At 40.1% G+C, this 16,977-nt stretch overlaps 1 protein-coding gene and 1 long non-coding RNA gene across 3 annotated transcripts in view; one reads left to right on the top strand and one right to left on the bottom strand.

Annotated features, from left to right (window-relative positions):
• Positions 1 to 16,977, top strand: part of LOC144986665 (NACHT, LRR and PYD domains-containing protein 12-like) — a 515,000-nt gene that overhangs the window by 356,470 nt on the left and 141,553 nt on the right. The window lies entirely within an intron of this gene.
• On the bottom strand, positions 1,134 to 6,963 carry LOC144988443 (uncharacterized). 2 transcript variants are annotated; one of them, XR_013652374.1, is made up of 3 exons: positions 2,612 to 6,963; positions 1,844 to 1,908; positions 1,134 to 1,456 (listed from the first exon to the last, which is right to left on the bottom strand). It is a non-coding gene; the product is annotated as an uncharacterized LOC144988443 (long non-coding RNA). The 2 variants fall into 2 exon arrangements; XR_013652372.1 differs by having other exon boundaries at positions 1,844 to 6,963.

The raw sequence follows: 16,977 nt of genomic DNA on the forward strand, positions 1-16,977 counted from the left end.
AATTAAGCTAGAGTCAAATAGTAAACCCAGGTTTCTCACATGGTATAAAATTCTGAAGATGTGTTAAATCGATTCTCTCTCGCTTTCAGAACCGATGATGAAAATGTCACTTTTGTCCTGGTTGAGCTGCAGGAAGTTTTCTGCCATCCACCACTTTATATCTAAAATGCACTTTAAAAGAGTCTAAGGTCATCAGAAGACACAGTGATGTAAAGCTGTATATTATGTCATAACGTTTTTAAATTTGATGAGTATGGCTAAAAAAGCATTTAAGCCTTGTGAGCATAAATGTAAAAAGAATAAGCTAAAGGACATTTTTGCCTTGGTCAGTTGTTCTGATTTCCTTGCTTCACGGATTTATTTGATGTTACATTTATATATTTTATTCTTTTTGTCCTCTATGAGTACTGTAAAGACTTCATTTGATGACTTTAGTTTTCCCAGAAACAGCGATATGGCTTTCTGGCACCAGTGGCAGAGATCCTTCTTTGTAAGGAGGCCTTGATCAGTTTCTGTAAAAGTGCCAGCTTTGATGTTTTGTTTAAAGCCTTATAAACATTACTCACCATCCGTTAGAGCTTAGGAGGAGCCCTAACGCTGGAATTTTGTCTTACAAAGCACAAACAGATAAAGGGATAATCAAAATAGAGGAGTGTTATATTTTCTGTGGCATCCTGAATGCACATTTTAGCCCTTTAACACCTAAGCCCAATACCCAGTATTGACGATCTTTGCATTAACTTTTCAACCATTCCTGCTAATTTATGTAATTTATGTAGATTCTGTAACTGAGAAAAGCAGCTTTGTGCTCTAAAGTGGAATAGGTTATGGAATACGGCAATACTTGATATAAATTGAACTGTACAGTTTGTCCTCCATCCAGGGCCGGCCCTGGTCTTCTGGGGGCCCTAAGCGAAATTTAATTTGTGGGCCCTCCAACTGATCAGCAGCCCCAAAAAAAGCAACTGTTGTTGTAATATAAATGAGATCTCTCTATTAATACATTTGTGAATTATTGTTGCTGCCGAAGAATTGAATACAGTATATTGCCTGCATGTTGGATGCACATTAAGTGGTGCCAAACAAATTTTAAATGCAAAGAAATAAATATGAATGACAAATGTATATAGATATATAGATATACATTTTTTAATGTAACATTAGGCACTCAACAAATGACATTCACAAAACTCCAACTTGTTAAAAACAGCAACTTAATAGCAAATCAAATGACAATAAAACAATCCAACATAAAGAACACAACAGCTCACTGAGGGGGATTTTGGAAAGTCAGAGTTTTTCTCAGTCTGAAAAGGACCTCTTTGCACCAAATCCATTCTTACTGGATCAGAGAGTGTTGTTGGTCATTCAGCTTGACCAACTGGGTTTGAGGTACCGGTAGGTGGAATTTTGGATCCAGTAGGCTCCCCTTCCATACACGCCTCTCTTGGAGCCCCTGGAACATGAGATACAGAACTTCAATAAATGCAAACAGTGAAAAGTAAAACAGTCTAATGTTTCCCTTTCAACAGTAGATGTGGTGACAGCAGTTTCTTCTGCAGCTAAAAAACAAAAATTATAATTATACAATAATCAATGATAAAGCTAATAAAATATCTATAGCAGAATACTAATAATATATTGGCTCGTTTAAAATCTGTGTGCAGGTTTTTCACAATTTCATGATCTTTTTATATATTTATGAGATTTATTGTTTGATTGTGATATTTATTAATTTAATTATGAACAACTTGGGACTCCATACTCTTCAGCTGCTGTTTATGAACATAAGGGGTTATGCAGACACTGTTTTTTAAATTACTTTACATGCTATTAAAATTACCTGAGATGGCATACTCAGTGAAGTCAGGAACATCTTGGGATGTGGACGCTGCACCACCTCCAATACTTTTTGAGAGCAGAAGAAACTGTCAGATGAGACGGAACTGTGCAAAACATCATCATTATGTAGAATCAAAACTGCAAAATACAAATAAGAAAAAAATGTACCCATTTATAAATAATAAATGTGAACAATAATTTGAGTATAAATGGAAATTTAAGCATTTATACACGTCTTTATCAATTATTTTGTATGTTCATGATTTTAAAATTAGTACATTTATTTTGTTTATCATTTATAAATAAGAACATTCATTTCCTATGTATTTGGCAGTTTTGATTCTCCATATTTCATGCCAATGCAAGATTTTAAGACACATTCAATGTTGAAAAAGTCGGAATACCTGACCTGCTATAATAAACAGCAGTTTTTTAATGACATAAAGCTGAAAATGCAGAACGCACTAAATATTTGTAGCAAAACAATAACCAACAATACGATAACGTGAGTTAAACATTTTTCAGCCACCATAATCATCATTATTTACTTTTCTCTGCTCTCAGCTGTTTTAGAAGGTCATGTCCGACCTCATCTTGGAAACTTGGGTATCAGAATTATTTTCGAGTTTTCTATTGGAAATTACGACAAAAACGGGGTCGTTAATGTGCAATCTTCACCTCGGATCGATTAGTATTTTACGTAAATCGCGCAGCTGCACAGAAATGCTGGATAATGTAAAAATAAAGCCCCAACATCCTCCAAACTTACCTTGTGACTGATGTTGAATTCTTCATCTTTTTTCAGCTCCTAATGATGGATAAAGTCTCTAATGGCATGAAGTTGTCTTGTTGTCGCTTTGATCAGTGTGACAAAATGTGCTCGTTTTTTTCTTTTTCCCAACTTTATTGAAATAAAATGAGCTCGTAAATACACAGTGTGCCAGGCTCAGATGCAATGATGTTGACCAATCGCTGCTAAGGGGGGCGTAACGTCCTTATTTGGGTTGCCAGATTGGTTCAGGTGTGTTGAAGGGGGGATCACAAAAGTGCAGGCAACTTTCTCTTGCACAACATTCAGAGCGCACGCTGGTACGTAAATTCTATGAAATTGGTTGCCAGGTTTGGGTCTTTTTTGTTTATTTTTTTCGCCACTTCGGGGCCCTGATAGTGACGGGGGCCCTACGCGGCTGCGTAATTCGCGTATAGGGAGGGCCGGCCATGCCTCCATCGTTTGATTCCCCCATTACTTTCATACCAAATACAGAAACACTCAGAGGTTTTGAGCGACAGACGCAGCATTCTGAAAAATCTTAACTTTTGGGAGGTCGCCATGTCGCGTCAGCCAATCAGAAACTCAGCTTTGGGCATGTGACGTGTGCAGTGACTCGTCAGCGGGTGGAGTGCAAATCCAATATAGAGGTTTGATCTGAGCATTCTTGTCCTGAACTTCCACCCATACATTTTCTCAACTCGCTGTATGCCTTTCGGGGTGCTGGGGTTGCTGGAGCCTGTCCCAGCTACTGCTGGGCAAAGGCTGGGAACATCCTGTACCGGTCACATACCTGTGGTTTGTCAGAAGATTCATAAGCCCCGTTGTTAAAGTAAAATATGTCCAACACAAGAGGCCTTCAGCTCTCATCTGTCTGCCAGGACAAGTTATAAAAAAAAAAAAAAAAAAAGAAATGGTAGCACCGAAGAAACGCAAGATTGCAAGTGAGTGTAGAAGATTTCAAACACGGTGGGAAAATTAATATTTCTTTAAGGAAGTCAACGGAAAGTGTGTCTGTTTGATTAGCACTGAAGATGTTGCAGTGATGAAAGAGTATAATGTCTGTCGGTGTGGGTACCGGATGTTCTCGGGTTGCCGGATGTTCTCGGGGTCCTTCGGGCTCCTTCCAATGAGTTATATCACTAGAGGAGACATCACATGGTTCCTTATGGGAGGAGAGCTGCGCCATCTTGGTGAGGTCAAGTTTTGAAGACCAAACCACTTTTTATAACATTTAATAAAGAGCTCTGTTTTTACTTTCAATAACTTTATTATATGAAAAAGAAGAATGGCTTGAAATTGCTTAGTTTTGTTCAGAAATTCAAACTTCACGAGTACCCCTAACTAGTATTAGACTTCGTTCCTCTTTTGGCTTTTCCCATCAGGGGTTGCCACAGCGAACAAGTCACATGGTAAACTTGGCAATGTTTTACGCCGGATGCCCTTCCTGACACAACCCTCTCAAAGGAACTGGGCTTGGGACCAGCGCAGAAGTAGAGAAGGGAACAGGGAGCAGCCCGGAGTTGAACCCTGGTTTCACGGATGGAAGGCGCTGCAAACCAGCACGAGCTAAACCAGCTCCCCTATCTAGTATTAGACTATGTTCCTTTATTTTATTTTACTTATGTTTTTATTTATTTGTGTGTTATGTTCATTGTTTCTTTTTTTCCCCTCTATTCTTTATTTTCTATGTTAATATGTTATATTTGGCAATGGTGACTGATCTTCGAGGCAATATTGATTACATTGTTATTGTTCGTTGTTAACGTTAATGTCATTGTTAATGTATGATACCGCAATTGTCAATAAAGTTTTAAAAAAACTTAGCGACGTTAACTCATTGGTCGTGGCAACTTACAGCCAATCAAATAGTGTGACATCATCATTGGTCGAAGGACCCCGAAGGACCCCAAGAACATCCGGCAACCCGAGAACATCCGGTACCCACATCGGCACTATGAGACCAAGCATCAGAGCAGCTACGCTTCGTACACAGGTGCCGAACGAGCACAGAAATTCAAGCAAATGGCAGCTAGTCTGCAAGCTCAACAACAGTTTCTTTCCCATCGCGGTGATTCAACACACGCCGTCATCCAGGCCTCCTTCACTATTTTCCTTGTGTTTTTAGCAGTATTACATGAGGGGTTGCCGCCTGCCTGTCTCTCCTAATGATGGCCTTCACGTCTCCCCACAGGCTCCATCAGGAGCAAAGGGCACAGGCTTAGGAAATAAAGGAAGCTCCTATGAGCCGTCTCCGTCTGACACCTACAAGGATGCTGTTTGCAAGGCCATGTTTGCACGCAGGGATAGAGTGAATCTAAAAGGTGAAGAAAATGCATTCTGAACTGTGAAAAAGTATTCCCTTTATGTAAAAAAGAACCTGTTTTGTTTTTGGAATTTTATTTTTTTCATAGCTGCATATTTTGTCACAGAGTGTAATTGTAAAATGAAGCTTTTTAAATTGTGTGCGTTTAATGTTAAAATTGTCCTCGTTGGTCACCCATAAGCCCTTTTTTTGGTCTACTTTTCTGAGAAAACAATCGACTCTTTATAAACTACAAAATCGTGCACTCTGCCAGTCAACAACACTAACGGCTACGTATGTAAAGATCTGCTGGCTTCAGCTGCTCAATAAACCCGTTCTGAACTGCCTGGTTTGAATGAGGTTTCATTGTCTGAGTGAATGTTTCATTTTGACGTGCGCTTGTTTTATGTGGCACAGATCAGCATCACTGCTCCCACTGAGAGCAATGTTCTTTACATTATAGGTGAGTTACAAATACACAGTAATCATGTGTCAATATGTCACCTCTTGTTTGAGGCCCAGACCTTTGCTCATTTTTCTGTATTTAGCCCTCACCAAAAAAACTTTGGACACCGTCTCTGTGATGCTACAGACGCTGCTAAAACACAGTGGATTTCATTCTGTTCTATGTAGAAAAGACTGTTTGATTCATGTCTGATGAATTCATCTTGGAGTATTTATCCTCCACGTCTAGAAGTCCGCTCCGTGAAAATCCTGTCCGACTTTAAAGCGTTCCGTGTTTCCATGGTGACAGAAGGAACAGCTGGTTAGCATCTTTCTAACTTGACTGAACTGAGGGTTGGGGCTTCCAGCACAGAACCAACCTGAGAGCAAATGAACATTCAAATCCTCCACAAGCTAAACCCCATCAGCGTTGGACTGCTTCTGACAGACAGACTTCATTGATGGCATCTTCCGTTCTGGACCTGACGTTTAGCACACCATAGCTGGATTCCAGAGCGCTTTATCAAAGCGCCTTAAGCCCGTTTGGACTCTGGCGCTCCACGCGCTGATGAATAGTGGCGTTTGGAGGAAGTGCGGCTGCGCAGTCCGTCACTGAACACCGTCACTGCCTGGACCTCATTCTGGGTCCTAGTGCCCTAAAGGTTACAGCTCCTGGTTCCACAAGAAAAAAGTCCATTCTAGAGGCCACTCTGACGTCATCATCATCAAAGACAGCGTTACCTAGCAACCATACCAAGACCATAGCAGCTATAGAGGGAAACACAACAAACCATCAACGGCGGTTAAAGCAGTCAGACGTTTGTTCTGCAGCTCAGCAAAAATCTCTGCTTTAGGTTTTGGGGAGAAAAACAAAGGAAAACACACGGAGAAGGATTCTGCAAAGGAAATCCCAAGTTCTATTGGTAAGTCAGCGTCCTGGAAACATGCTTTGTTGGTTCTGAAGTGGCATGAATGCAGACTTAGATTGGTTTGTTTCCTTGGATTCTTCAGATGGATTCAAGCTGTAAATGTTGTCAGCATAAAGCAAGTTTGGACTAAACTAAAGCAGAAAGTGGCTTTGAAGATGGTCAGGAGAAATGAGGGCTTTTTTCAGGAATTCTTGGAAGAGGAGGACTTCTCCAAACATCCATAATCTAGGAGGAGGTTTTTTCAGCATTGATATCAGGATTTAGCATGAGCTTCAATCCCATTTTTGTTCAATCCAAATGTTTACCGTCATATTCAGGAGTTCAACTCTGAAAGCCACCATGACATCATAGACATTAAAGACCCTGTTACCTAGCAACCAAACACAACAAACTGTAGACTATTCAAACTGGACATTTTGGGGCAACAATTCTTTTCTAACTCAAGTTTTGATGAAAAATCCAAATGATGGAAACAGATTGTGTAAAGGAAATGAGGATCTATTGGTGAGTCACAGTCCTGGAAACATGAGTTGTGCTCTGATGAAGACGCCTGATCCAAATGTGGATTTTTGAAATGTTCTTCGTGAGATTCCAACTGATTGAAGCTTTGAATTAAAGGTGTCAACACATTTCTGCATTGGATTCATTCTGTTTCAGTGTCTCAGGTTGGTTTTGTGGCAGAAACCAAGTTTTTGTTGAACCAAATCCAGAGTGTAGCTGGTAGGACGTGATCATTTCAGCCTCAGATTTGGGATCTGTCATCTCTCTGCCACCGTGACACCGAGTGATGAGTTCATGCTCCAAAGCGGCCCGATCGCTGGCTTTAGGGACTATTCCAAAAGCTTTCAATGATGGCGGGGAATGAACATTAGGAACAGATGACGGCTTGAAATGTCTGCTGTTGGTTTCTGATCCAGACAGAAATTCAATCAAATGTCTGTGAATCCATGATTTCTTTAGAATCTTTGACTCTAGATTCAGATATTCTAAAGTGACATTTTTTGTTTTATTAATAATTTCTGGCCTTATAAAGTTCTATTAGTGACTTCTTGTAGGTTTTTTTGAATACATGTAAAATTTCGGTTTGTTTTAAACCTTCATCCAACCCATTCCATAAAAACACACCACAATTAGATAAACACATTTTCTTTTTTGTTGTTCGAATGCACTGCTTTTTTGAAATTCATTTTTTTCTAAGATTGTAACTCCCGTCTCCGTCTTTGAACATTTGCTGTAAGTTTATTGGAAGTAAGTTGTATCTGGCTTTGTACATGACGAGAGCTGTTTTCAGTTTCACTAGATTCCATAATTTCAATAAACCCAACTTTAAAAACGGAGCGCTTGTATGTGACCCATAATCCACTCCATGAACTATTCGAACAGCTTTTTTTTGTTAGACATATAAACACTGTAGATTTGTTTTATAAGTATTTCCCCAAACTTCTACACTGTACTATAAATATGGTAGTATTATGGATGAATATATTAGTAAACCTGCATTCATTCTGACTCACAGATGAATCAGAGTTACAGTCAACTGGATTATTGAATCTCATTTAGACCAGATGAAAGTGAAGAAGTTAATATTTGAGTTTGTTAATGAGATACAAAATAAGTTCTAATGAACATGAATAATTATGCATCAATATTTTGTATTTTCTGTTGTTAATTATAAGATAAACTACATGAAAGACTTCAATTAAAATATTTGTCTGAACTTTGTCCTTCCTGATCCAAACATTTTTTCAAGTCAGAAAACATGTTAAGATTCATTTCTGTCATTTCAGCCAACATCTCTGATGTCTCTCAGAGACTCTCAGAAGACTCAACTGAAAAGATCTCATCACACACATGATGCTCCAAGTGAGTCTGATCAGAGAGATCCAGAACTGAACCAGACCTCAAGTCCTTCATCTGAAAACTGTTGATCATCTGAACTAGAATCCAGCCTCCAAAAACTCTGACAAACACTCACTGTTCCACTCCTGAATGGATGATTTTGAAGTCAGGAATCCTTTTCTTTGACTTGTCACTCCTGAAGGACCCACAGATGGATCCAGGTTGGTTCCTGTGTAGAATGAAGGTTGCTGGTGTGAGTGCTGAGCTCTGCTATGCTACTTTAAGTCTGACAAACACTCACTGTTCCACTGCTGAATGGATGGCTTTGATTTCATGATTATATTTCTTTGATTTGTCCCTCCTGTTGGACTCCCAGCTGGATCCAGATCCAAATCCAGGTTGGTTCCTGTGTAGAATGAAGGTTGCTGGTGTGAGTCCTGAGCTCTGACATGGAGAAGATCATGGACAGTTGGAGATGTCCATCTCACCTCTGAGCTTTGCTCTGGTTGTCATGGTTACCATCTCTGCTTTTAGAGGGAGGGGCTCCCTCCTGTGGCTCCTCCCACTGATCCATGCTGCTGGATTCACTGGATCCACATCAGCTCACACACACCTTCCACCTTCACCTGCAGAGGAAACCCTCCTCATCATCAGCTCTGATCCTCCTTCACCAACAGATCAGCTGCTCCTCCACTGATTGGCTCTTCTCTTGTGTTTCCTCTCAGGTTCAGGTGAATGCAGTCAGACAGCAGTGGGAGGCAGAGGAAGCTGCCATCAGCTGCTGCACTTCTGCTCTCCCTCCACCAGGTGGAGAAATGGAGCTGCAGCAGCAACATTTCCATTCAGTCACTTTCACAAAGAAACAACAAACTTCCTGTTTCTACACTTCAGGAAACATGAAGCCTCAAGAAAAACAGACTGAAATCAAAGAATGAGGAGAAAAGTCTACTTCTGGTGAAGTGAAAACAATGTAAAAATATTTGGAGTATCAAAATTCAGCTTCAGTGAGTTTAGTCCATAAAAGGAAAACAGTTGCCATGTTATCAGACAGATAAAAGGGAAAGAGGAGCGTTAGATTTAACTGCCGCACGAAAAAGTTCAGCTTCAAACACCACAGGCATGTGGTCTAAAGTAGCCAAGTCACAGATCTCTATGTAAAAAACAGGCAATCCATAAGATCCAGTATATGTCCTTTTTCATGAGTGGCTCCAGACACACACTGAACTAAAATTAAAGGAGTCAATGATCTCAAAGAAGTCCTTCACCAACAGTTGAATGGTTAAAATAGGTGAAAAATTGTTGCCGTAAAACAACAGAAGATACTATAAAAGACTAAATAAAGAGAAACAGGAAAACAGCATTCAACATGCGCACAGCATGCCCCTTACTTGAACTCATTTATTTTGGATTACTGGAGTTTATAGGTGAAAATATTAATACATTTTGTGTTAGGGCAATTAAATGTAGATACATTATTTTAAAATAAATATATTTAAATAAAACAAACATAATTTTATTTTGTTACATGAAAGAGGGGCTTAAATCATTTTTGAGTGCATCATACATCATCACAATGCTGCTATCAAATGTATTGATGAGATCAAACATCATCATAATAAAGTTAAATAATTGATGACATCATACATCATCACAATGCTGCTATCAAATGTATTGATGACATCAAACATCATCATGATGTTAAAGTTTGATGTTTGATGACATCAAACGACATCATTATTTGTTTTTGTGGCTGAGACAAGAAAGAACAAATAGAACTAAGGTTAAAGGCAGAAGGCAGAGAGGTTTTAAGCTGGAAGGATGGCACACTGTTCAGAATCAGTGAATGTGGCTGGGAAAGAAGACAGGAGTGACGATGGGAAGGACCCCCCAACAATGAGCGAAGATATGACTGAAGCAAATCTGCTCAAAATGTTGAGGGTCAAAATGGAGGATATTCGAAAAATGATTATGTTACTCAATAATCAGATAAAAGATGAAAGAGAACTTGTGGCGAAAATTGTAAACAAATGTTCACCAAATTCTCCAGATGAAAGTACAGACTGCATCAACAGAGGTGACACTATTTCTATATTAAGACAAGAAATAGAAAACTTGCCAGCACAGCTAACCTGTCAACAGCAAATGACTAAGGACCAGAGTAGTACTTCTCAAGAACACATCAAAAGCTTGGAAAATAAACTGCTGACAATTCAGAATGACAGACTTGTAAAACAAAATAAGATATTGTCTTCCAAGAATAAACTAAAACGGAAGACAATTTCATGTCAGAAAAAAAAGATAGCTGTGCTGAAACGCAAACTTGTGAGGATGCAGGGGCAGATCAATGAGCCTGACCGATGTATTGAAAACCAAAAGGAGTCAAAGAAGGTGGATGCCACATCCCCCAAAGAAGACCCTCTCCAATCAGAGGGGGGAGAACAAGGGACGCAGTCTTCAGTAAAAAAATTTGGGGTTGGGGCACATATGCTGCACTCAGTTCCATCTGGTATATAGCATCAGAGCTATATACATAATAAGTCAATTTTAGGTTTAGGACATTTTAGCCTGTAGGTCATTTTAGATTGTACATAATTCTTTAGGGGTAAAAAAATGTCAAAGTAACAATAACTCGTAGGATCTCATGTAGGACAACATCAGTGGCGGTTCTGGCACAGATGATGCCCTGGGCGAGCCAGACCAGTAGCGCCCTCGGTACCCCCCAATTATGACCAAGAAACTTTACTTTATTATTCAAATATTTAAAAAATAAAATGATCAAAAAAATGCAACTTGAGGCTTGTAAATTCCTACAGTGTGTAGGACTGTTATGTAAAAATGTTCAAAGTAACAAAAACTCTTACAAGGATGACATCACACATGTTGGCTAAGGACCAACCAGTCCTTAATGTCCTGAAGACATGAGAGGAGCTGCTTCATGGAAAGATCATCTTTTTGTAACGGCAGATAGATCTGGCTGTCATCTGCGTACAAGTGAAAAGAAATGCCGTGCTTCCTCAAGATTGACCCTAAGGGTAACAGATACAGAGAGAACAAAAGTGGCCCTAGAACTGATCCTTGTGGAACCCCATAAGAAACCTGAGTTGTGGTAGATTCAAAACCACCCAAGCTGACACACATGGTTCTTTCTGCCAGGTAAGATTTAAACCAGTCCAGTGCTGTACCTTGGATCCCCACAGAGTTCTGGAGCCTAGATATTAAAATACTGTGGTCTACAGTGTCAAATGCTGCTGTTAGATCCAGCAGAACCAGGACAACATAGTCTCCATCATCAATTGCCAGTAGAATGTCATACAGCTTATAGGACTGTTATGAAAAAATGTTAAAAGTAACAAAAACTCTTACAAGGATGACATCACACATCTTGGCTTAAGGTTTCAAATGCCCTTCATTATAAGATTAAAAAAAACTATAAACAACTAGTGCAGCTTTAAGCCTAAAGCCCATTGAGACAACTATTGCTGTAATATTGGGCTATATAAATACAATTGAATTACACTATTAACTTGGTCTGCTTTTCTTAGTAGACACTAAAAATGTGTCCGTCTTGCTCTTTTATGGGTAAAGTCATCAATCAAATCCTCATATGTTAGTTTCTCAGCTATGGTTTATGCTTACAACTGCCAAACCAGATGGCTGATCTTGAGCATTTTAGGAACATTTTAATAAGCTTCAGCTTTTTTATCCTTACAGCTAATTCTTTCCAAGTTTTCATGCAGTGGATATGATCTGGGCTATTGTCATGTGGGGTGATGAAAGAACTGGAACGCTGAAAGACAATAAAACTAATTTCCTTTTTGGGAAAAAGGTTTGCAGCAAAAAACACAAGAGCCAATATATCTTCACACCAGTGAAGATCAAAAATCATTGAAAGAAAAATGGGGCGGCCGTGGTGCAGCGGTAGGGCGGTCGACCCATGATCGTAAGATGCAGGTTCGATTCTGGCCTTGCACGCCCATGTGTTGAAGTGTCCTTAGGCAAGACACTGAACCCCACCTTGCCTCTGGTGGGAGGTTGGCGCCAGTGTTTGGCAGCAGAGCCGCCACCAGTGTGTGAATGTGTGTGTGACTGGGTGTATGGGTCTGTGACTGTAAAGCGCTTTGGGCCTTCGAAAGAGGTTAGAAAGTGCTATATAAGTAAACGCCATTTACTAAAAAGGTTTAGCGCACTGTCCCAAGGTTAAAGAGCCTAGGATAGCGGAAAGGTTAAAAACTTTTTACAGTCTCTGCGGCTCTGAGGTTCTCTGGCAGGCTGTTCCACAGGCCAGGACCGTAATGGCAGAACGAAGCCTCACCATAAGTTTTGGTCCTCACCTTAGGGACAACTAAAAGGCCAGCACTGCAGGACCTCAGGGTCCATGAGGGCTCAAACTTTAAAAGAAGATAAATTAACTAAGTAAGTAGTCTTGTAAAAACATTTACAAGACAATAAAAGAATCTTAAAATTAATTCTGAAACACACAGGGAGCAAATGCAGCGAAATTACACCCAAATGTGTTCCCGCCCCCTGGTCCTGGTCAGAACTCCTGCCACCGAGTTAGAAGTTTTAAATTTGAGATAGACTTTTTGGGTAAACCAGAGAGCAGAGCATTACAATAATCTAAACGACTAAAGAAAACAGCAAACATTAGCACCTATGTGCTGGCAAGAGAGAGGAATGGGCGGATTCTGGCAACTGTTTTAAGATGATAAAATCCTGTCTTAATGATATTTTGATGTGTGGAACAAAAATTAAGATAGAGTCAAATAGTAAACCCAGGTTTCTCACATGGTATAAAATTCTGAAGATGTGTTAAATCGATTCTCTCTCGCTTTCAGAACCGATGATGAAAATGTCACTTTTGTCCTGGTTGAGCTGCAGGAAGTTTTCTGCCATCCACCACTTTATATCTAAAAGGTCATCAGAAGACACAGTGATGTAAAGCTGTATATTACGTCATAACGTTTTTAAATTTGATGAGCATGGCTAAAAAAGCATTTAAGCCTTGTGAGCATAAATGTAAAAAGAATAAGCTAAAGGACATTTTTGCCTTGGTCAGTTGTTCTGATTTCCTTGATTCACAGATTTATTTGATGTTACATTTATATATTTTATTCTTTTTGTCCTCTATGAGTACTGTAAAGACTTCATTTGATGACTTTAGTTTTCCCAGAAACAGCGATATGGCTTTCTGGCACCAGTGGCAGAGATCCTTCTTTGTAAGGAGGCCTTGATCAGTTTCTGTCAAAGTGCCAGCTTTGATGTTTTGTTTAAAGCCTTGTAAACATTACTCACCATCCGTTAGAGCTTAGGAGGAGCCCTAACGCTGGAATTTTGTCTTACAAAGCACAAACAGATAAAGGGATAATCAAAATAGAGGACTGTTATATTTTCTGTGGCATCCTGAATGCACATTTTAGCCCTTTAACACCTAAGCCCAATACCCAGTATTGACGATCTTTGCATTAACTTTTCAACCATTCCTGCTAATTTATGTAATTTATGTAGATTCTGTAACTGAGAAAAGCAGCTTTGTGCTCTAAAGTGGAATAGGTTTTGGAATACGGCAATACTTGATATAAAATTGAACTGTACATTTTGTCCTACATCATTTGATTCCCCCATTACTTTCATACCGAATGCGATTGTACAGACACACTCAGAGGTTTTGAGCGACAGACGCAGCATTCTGAAAAATCTGAATTTATGGGAGGTCGTCATGTCGCGTCAGCCAATCAGAAACACAGCTTTGGGCACGTGACGTGTGCAGGGACTCGTCAGCGGGTGGAGTGCAAATCCAATATAGAGGTTTGATCTGAGCATTCTTGTCCTGAACTTCCACCCATCCATTTTTCTCAACTCGCTGTATGCCTTTCGGGGTGCTGGGGTTGCTGGAGCCTGTCCCAGCTACTGCTGGGCAAAGGCTGGGAACATCCTGTACCGGTCACATACCTGTGGTTTGTCAGAAGATTCATAACCCCCGTTGTAAAAGTAAAATATGTCCAACACAAGAGGCCTTCAGCTCTCATCTGTCTGCCCAGCTGTTGGACAGGACAAGTTAAAGAAAAAAAAAAAATGGCAGCACCGAAGAAACGCAAGATTGCAAGTGAGTGTAGAAGATTTCAAACACGGTGGGAAAATGAGTATTTCTTTAAGGAAATCAACGGACAGTGTGTCTGTTTGATTAGCACTGAAGATGTTGCCGTGATGAAAGATTATAATGTCCATCGGCACTATGAGACCAAGCATCAGAGCAACTACGCTTCGTACACAGGTGCTGAACGAGCACAGAAATTCAAGCAAATGCCAGCTAGCCTGCAAGCTCAACAACAGTTTTTTTCCCATCGCGGTGATTCAACACACGCCGTCCATCCAGGCCTCCTTCACTATTTTCCTTGTGTTATTAGCAGCGTTACACGAGGGGTTGCTGCATGCTTGTCTCTCCTAATGATGGCCTTCACGTCTCCCCACAGGCTCCATCAGGAGCAAAGGGCACAGGCTTAGGAAATAAAGGAAGCTCCTATGAGCCGTCTCCGTCTGACACCTACAATGATGCTGTTTGCAAGGCCATGTTTGCATGCTTCACATAGAGTGAACCTAAAAGGTGAAGAAAATGCATTCTGAACTGTGAAAAAGTATTCCCTTTATATAAAAAAAACTTGTTTTGTTTTTGGAATTTCTTTTGTTCATAGCTGCATATTTTGTCACAGAGTGTAATTGTAAAATGAAGCTTTTTAAATGGTGTGTGTTTAATGTTAAAATTGTCCTCGTTGGTCATCCATAAGCCCTTTTTTTGGTCTACTTTTCTGAGAAAAACAGTCGACTCTTTATAATCTACAAAATTGTGCACTCTGCCAGTCAACCACACTAACAGCTACGTATGTAAAGATCTGCTGGCTTCAGCTGCTCAATAAACCCGTTCTGAACTGCCTGGTTGGAATGAGGTTTCATTGTCAGAGTGAATGTTTCATTTTGATGTGCGCTTGTTTTATGTGGCACAGATCAGCATCACTGCTCCACTGAGAGCAATGTTCTTTACATTATAGGTGAGTTACAAATACACAGTAATCATGTGTCAATATGTCACCTCTTGTTTGAGGCCCAGACCTTTGCTCATTTTTCTGTATTTAGCCTTCACCAAGAATACTTTGGACACCGTCTCTGTGATGCTACAGACGCTGCTAAAACACAGTGGATTTCATTCTGTTCTATGTAGAAAAGACTGTTTGATTCATGTCTGATGAATTCATCTTGGAGTATTTATCCTCCACGTCTAGAAGTCCGCTCCGTGGAAATCCTGTCCGACTTTAAAGAGGTCTGTGTTTCCATGGTGACAGAGGGAACAGCTGGTTAGCATCTTTCTAACTTGACTGAACTGAGGGTTGGGGCTTCCAGCACAGAACCAACCTGAGAGCAAATGAACATTCAAATCCTCCACAAGCTAAACCCCATCAGCGTTGGATTGCTGCTGACAGACAGACTTCATTGATGGCATCTTCCGTTCTGGACCTGACGTTTAGCACACCATAGCTGGATTCCAGAGCGCTTTATCAAAGCGCCTTAAGCCCGTTTGGACTCTGGCGCTCCACGCGCTGATGAAAAGTGGCGTTTGGAGGAAGTGCGGCTGCGCAGTCCGTCACTGAACACCGTCACTGCCTGGACCTCTTTCTGGGTCCTAGTGCCCTAAAGGTTACAGCTCCTGGTTACACAAGAAAAAAGTCCATTCTAGAGGCCACTCTGACGTCATCATCATCAAAGACAGCGTTACCTAGCAACCATACCAAGACCATAGCAGCTATAGAGGGAAACACAACAAACCATCAACGGCGGTTAAAGCAGTCAGACGTTTGTTCTGCAGCTCAGCAAAAATCTCTGCTTTAGGTTTTGGGGAGAAAAACAAAGGAAAACACACGGAGAAGGATTCTGCAAAGGAAATCCCAAGTTCTATTGGTAAGTCAGCGTCCTGGAAACATGCTTTGTTGGTTCTGAAGTGGCATGAATGCAGACTTAGATTGGTCTGTTTCCTTGGATTCTTCAGATGGATTCAAGCTGTAAATGTTGTCAGCATAAAGCAAGTTTGGACTAAACTAAAGCAGAAAGTGGCTTTGAAGATGGTCAGGAGAAATGAGGGCTTTTTTCAGGAATTCTTGGAAGATGAGGACTTCTCCAAACAACCAGAATCTAGGAGGAGGTTTTTTCAGCATTGAGATCAGGATTTAGCATGAGCTTCAATCCCATTTTTGTTCAATCCAAATGTTTACCGTCATATTCAGGAGTTCAACTCTGAAAGCCACCATGACATCATAGACATTAAAGACCCTGTTACCTAGCAACCAAACACAACAAACTGTAGACTATTCAAACTGGACATTTTGGGGCAACAATTCTTTTCTAACTCAAGTTTTTATGAAAAATCCAAATGATGGAAACAGATTGTGTAAAGGAAATGAGGATCTATTGGTGAGTCACAGTCCTGGAAACATGAGTTGTGCTCTGATGAAGACGCCTGATCCAAATGTGGATTTTTGAAATGTTCTTCATGAGATTCAAACTGATTGAAGCTTTGAATTAAAGGTGTCAACACATTTCTGCATTGGATTCATTCTGTTTCAGTGTCTAAGGTTGGTTTTGTGGCAGAAACCAAGTTTTTGTTGAACAGTAGCGTTTGAAAAAGCAGAAAGTGGCTTTGAAGATGGTCAGGAGAACTTCTTTGAAGAGGAGGACTTATTTTTATTTTAATTCTAGAGATTTTTTCATTTCTCTCTATGTCTGACACAGAATCTGAACAGTTCAAACGTTTAGTTCCAAATGATCCAAAGCAGAGAAATCCCTGAAAACAAACATTTCTCTTC

Source organism: Oryzias latipes, chromosome 2 (assembly GCF_053564925.1).
Source record: "Oryzias latipes strain Hd-rR chromosome 2, Olatipes_Hd-rR_3.1".
Taxonomy (NCBI): domain Eukaryota; kingdom Metazoa; phylum Chordata; class Actinopteri; order Beloniformes; family Adrianichthyidae; genus Oryzias; species Oryzias latipes.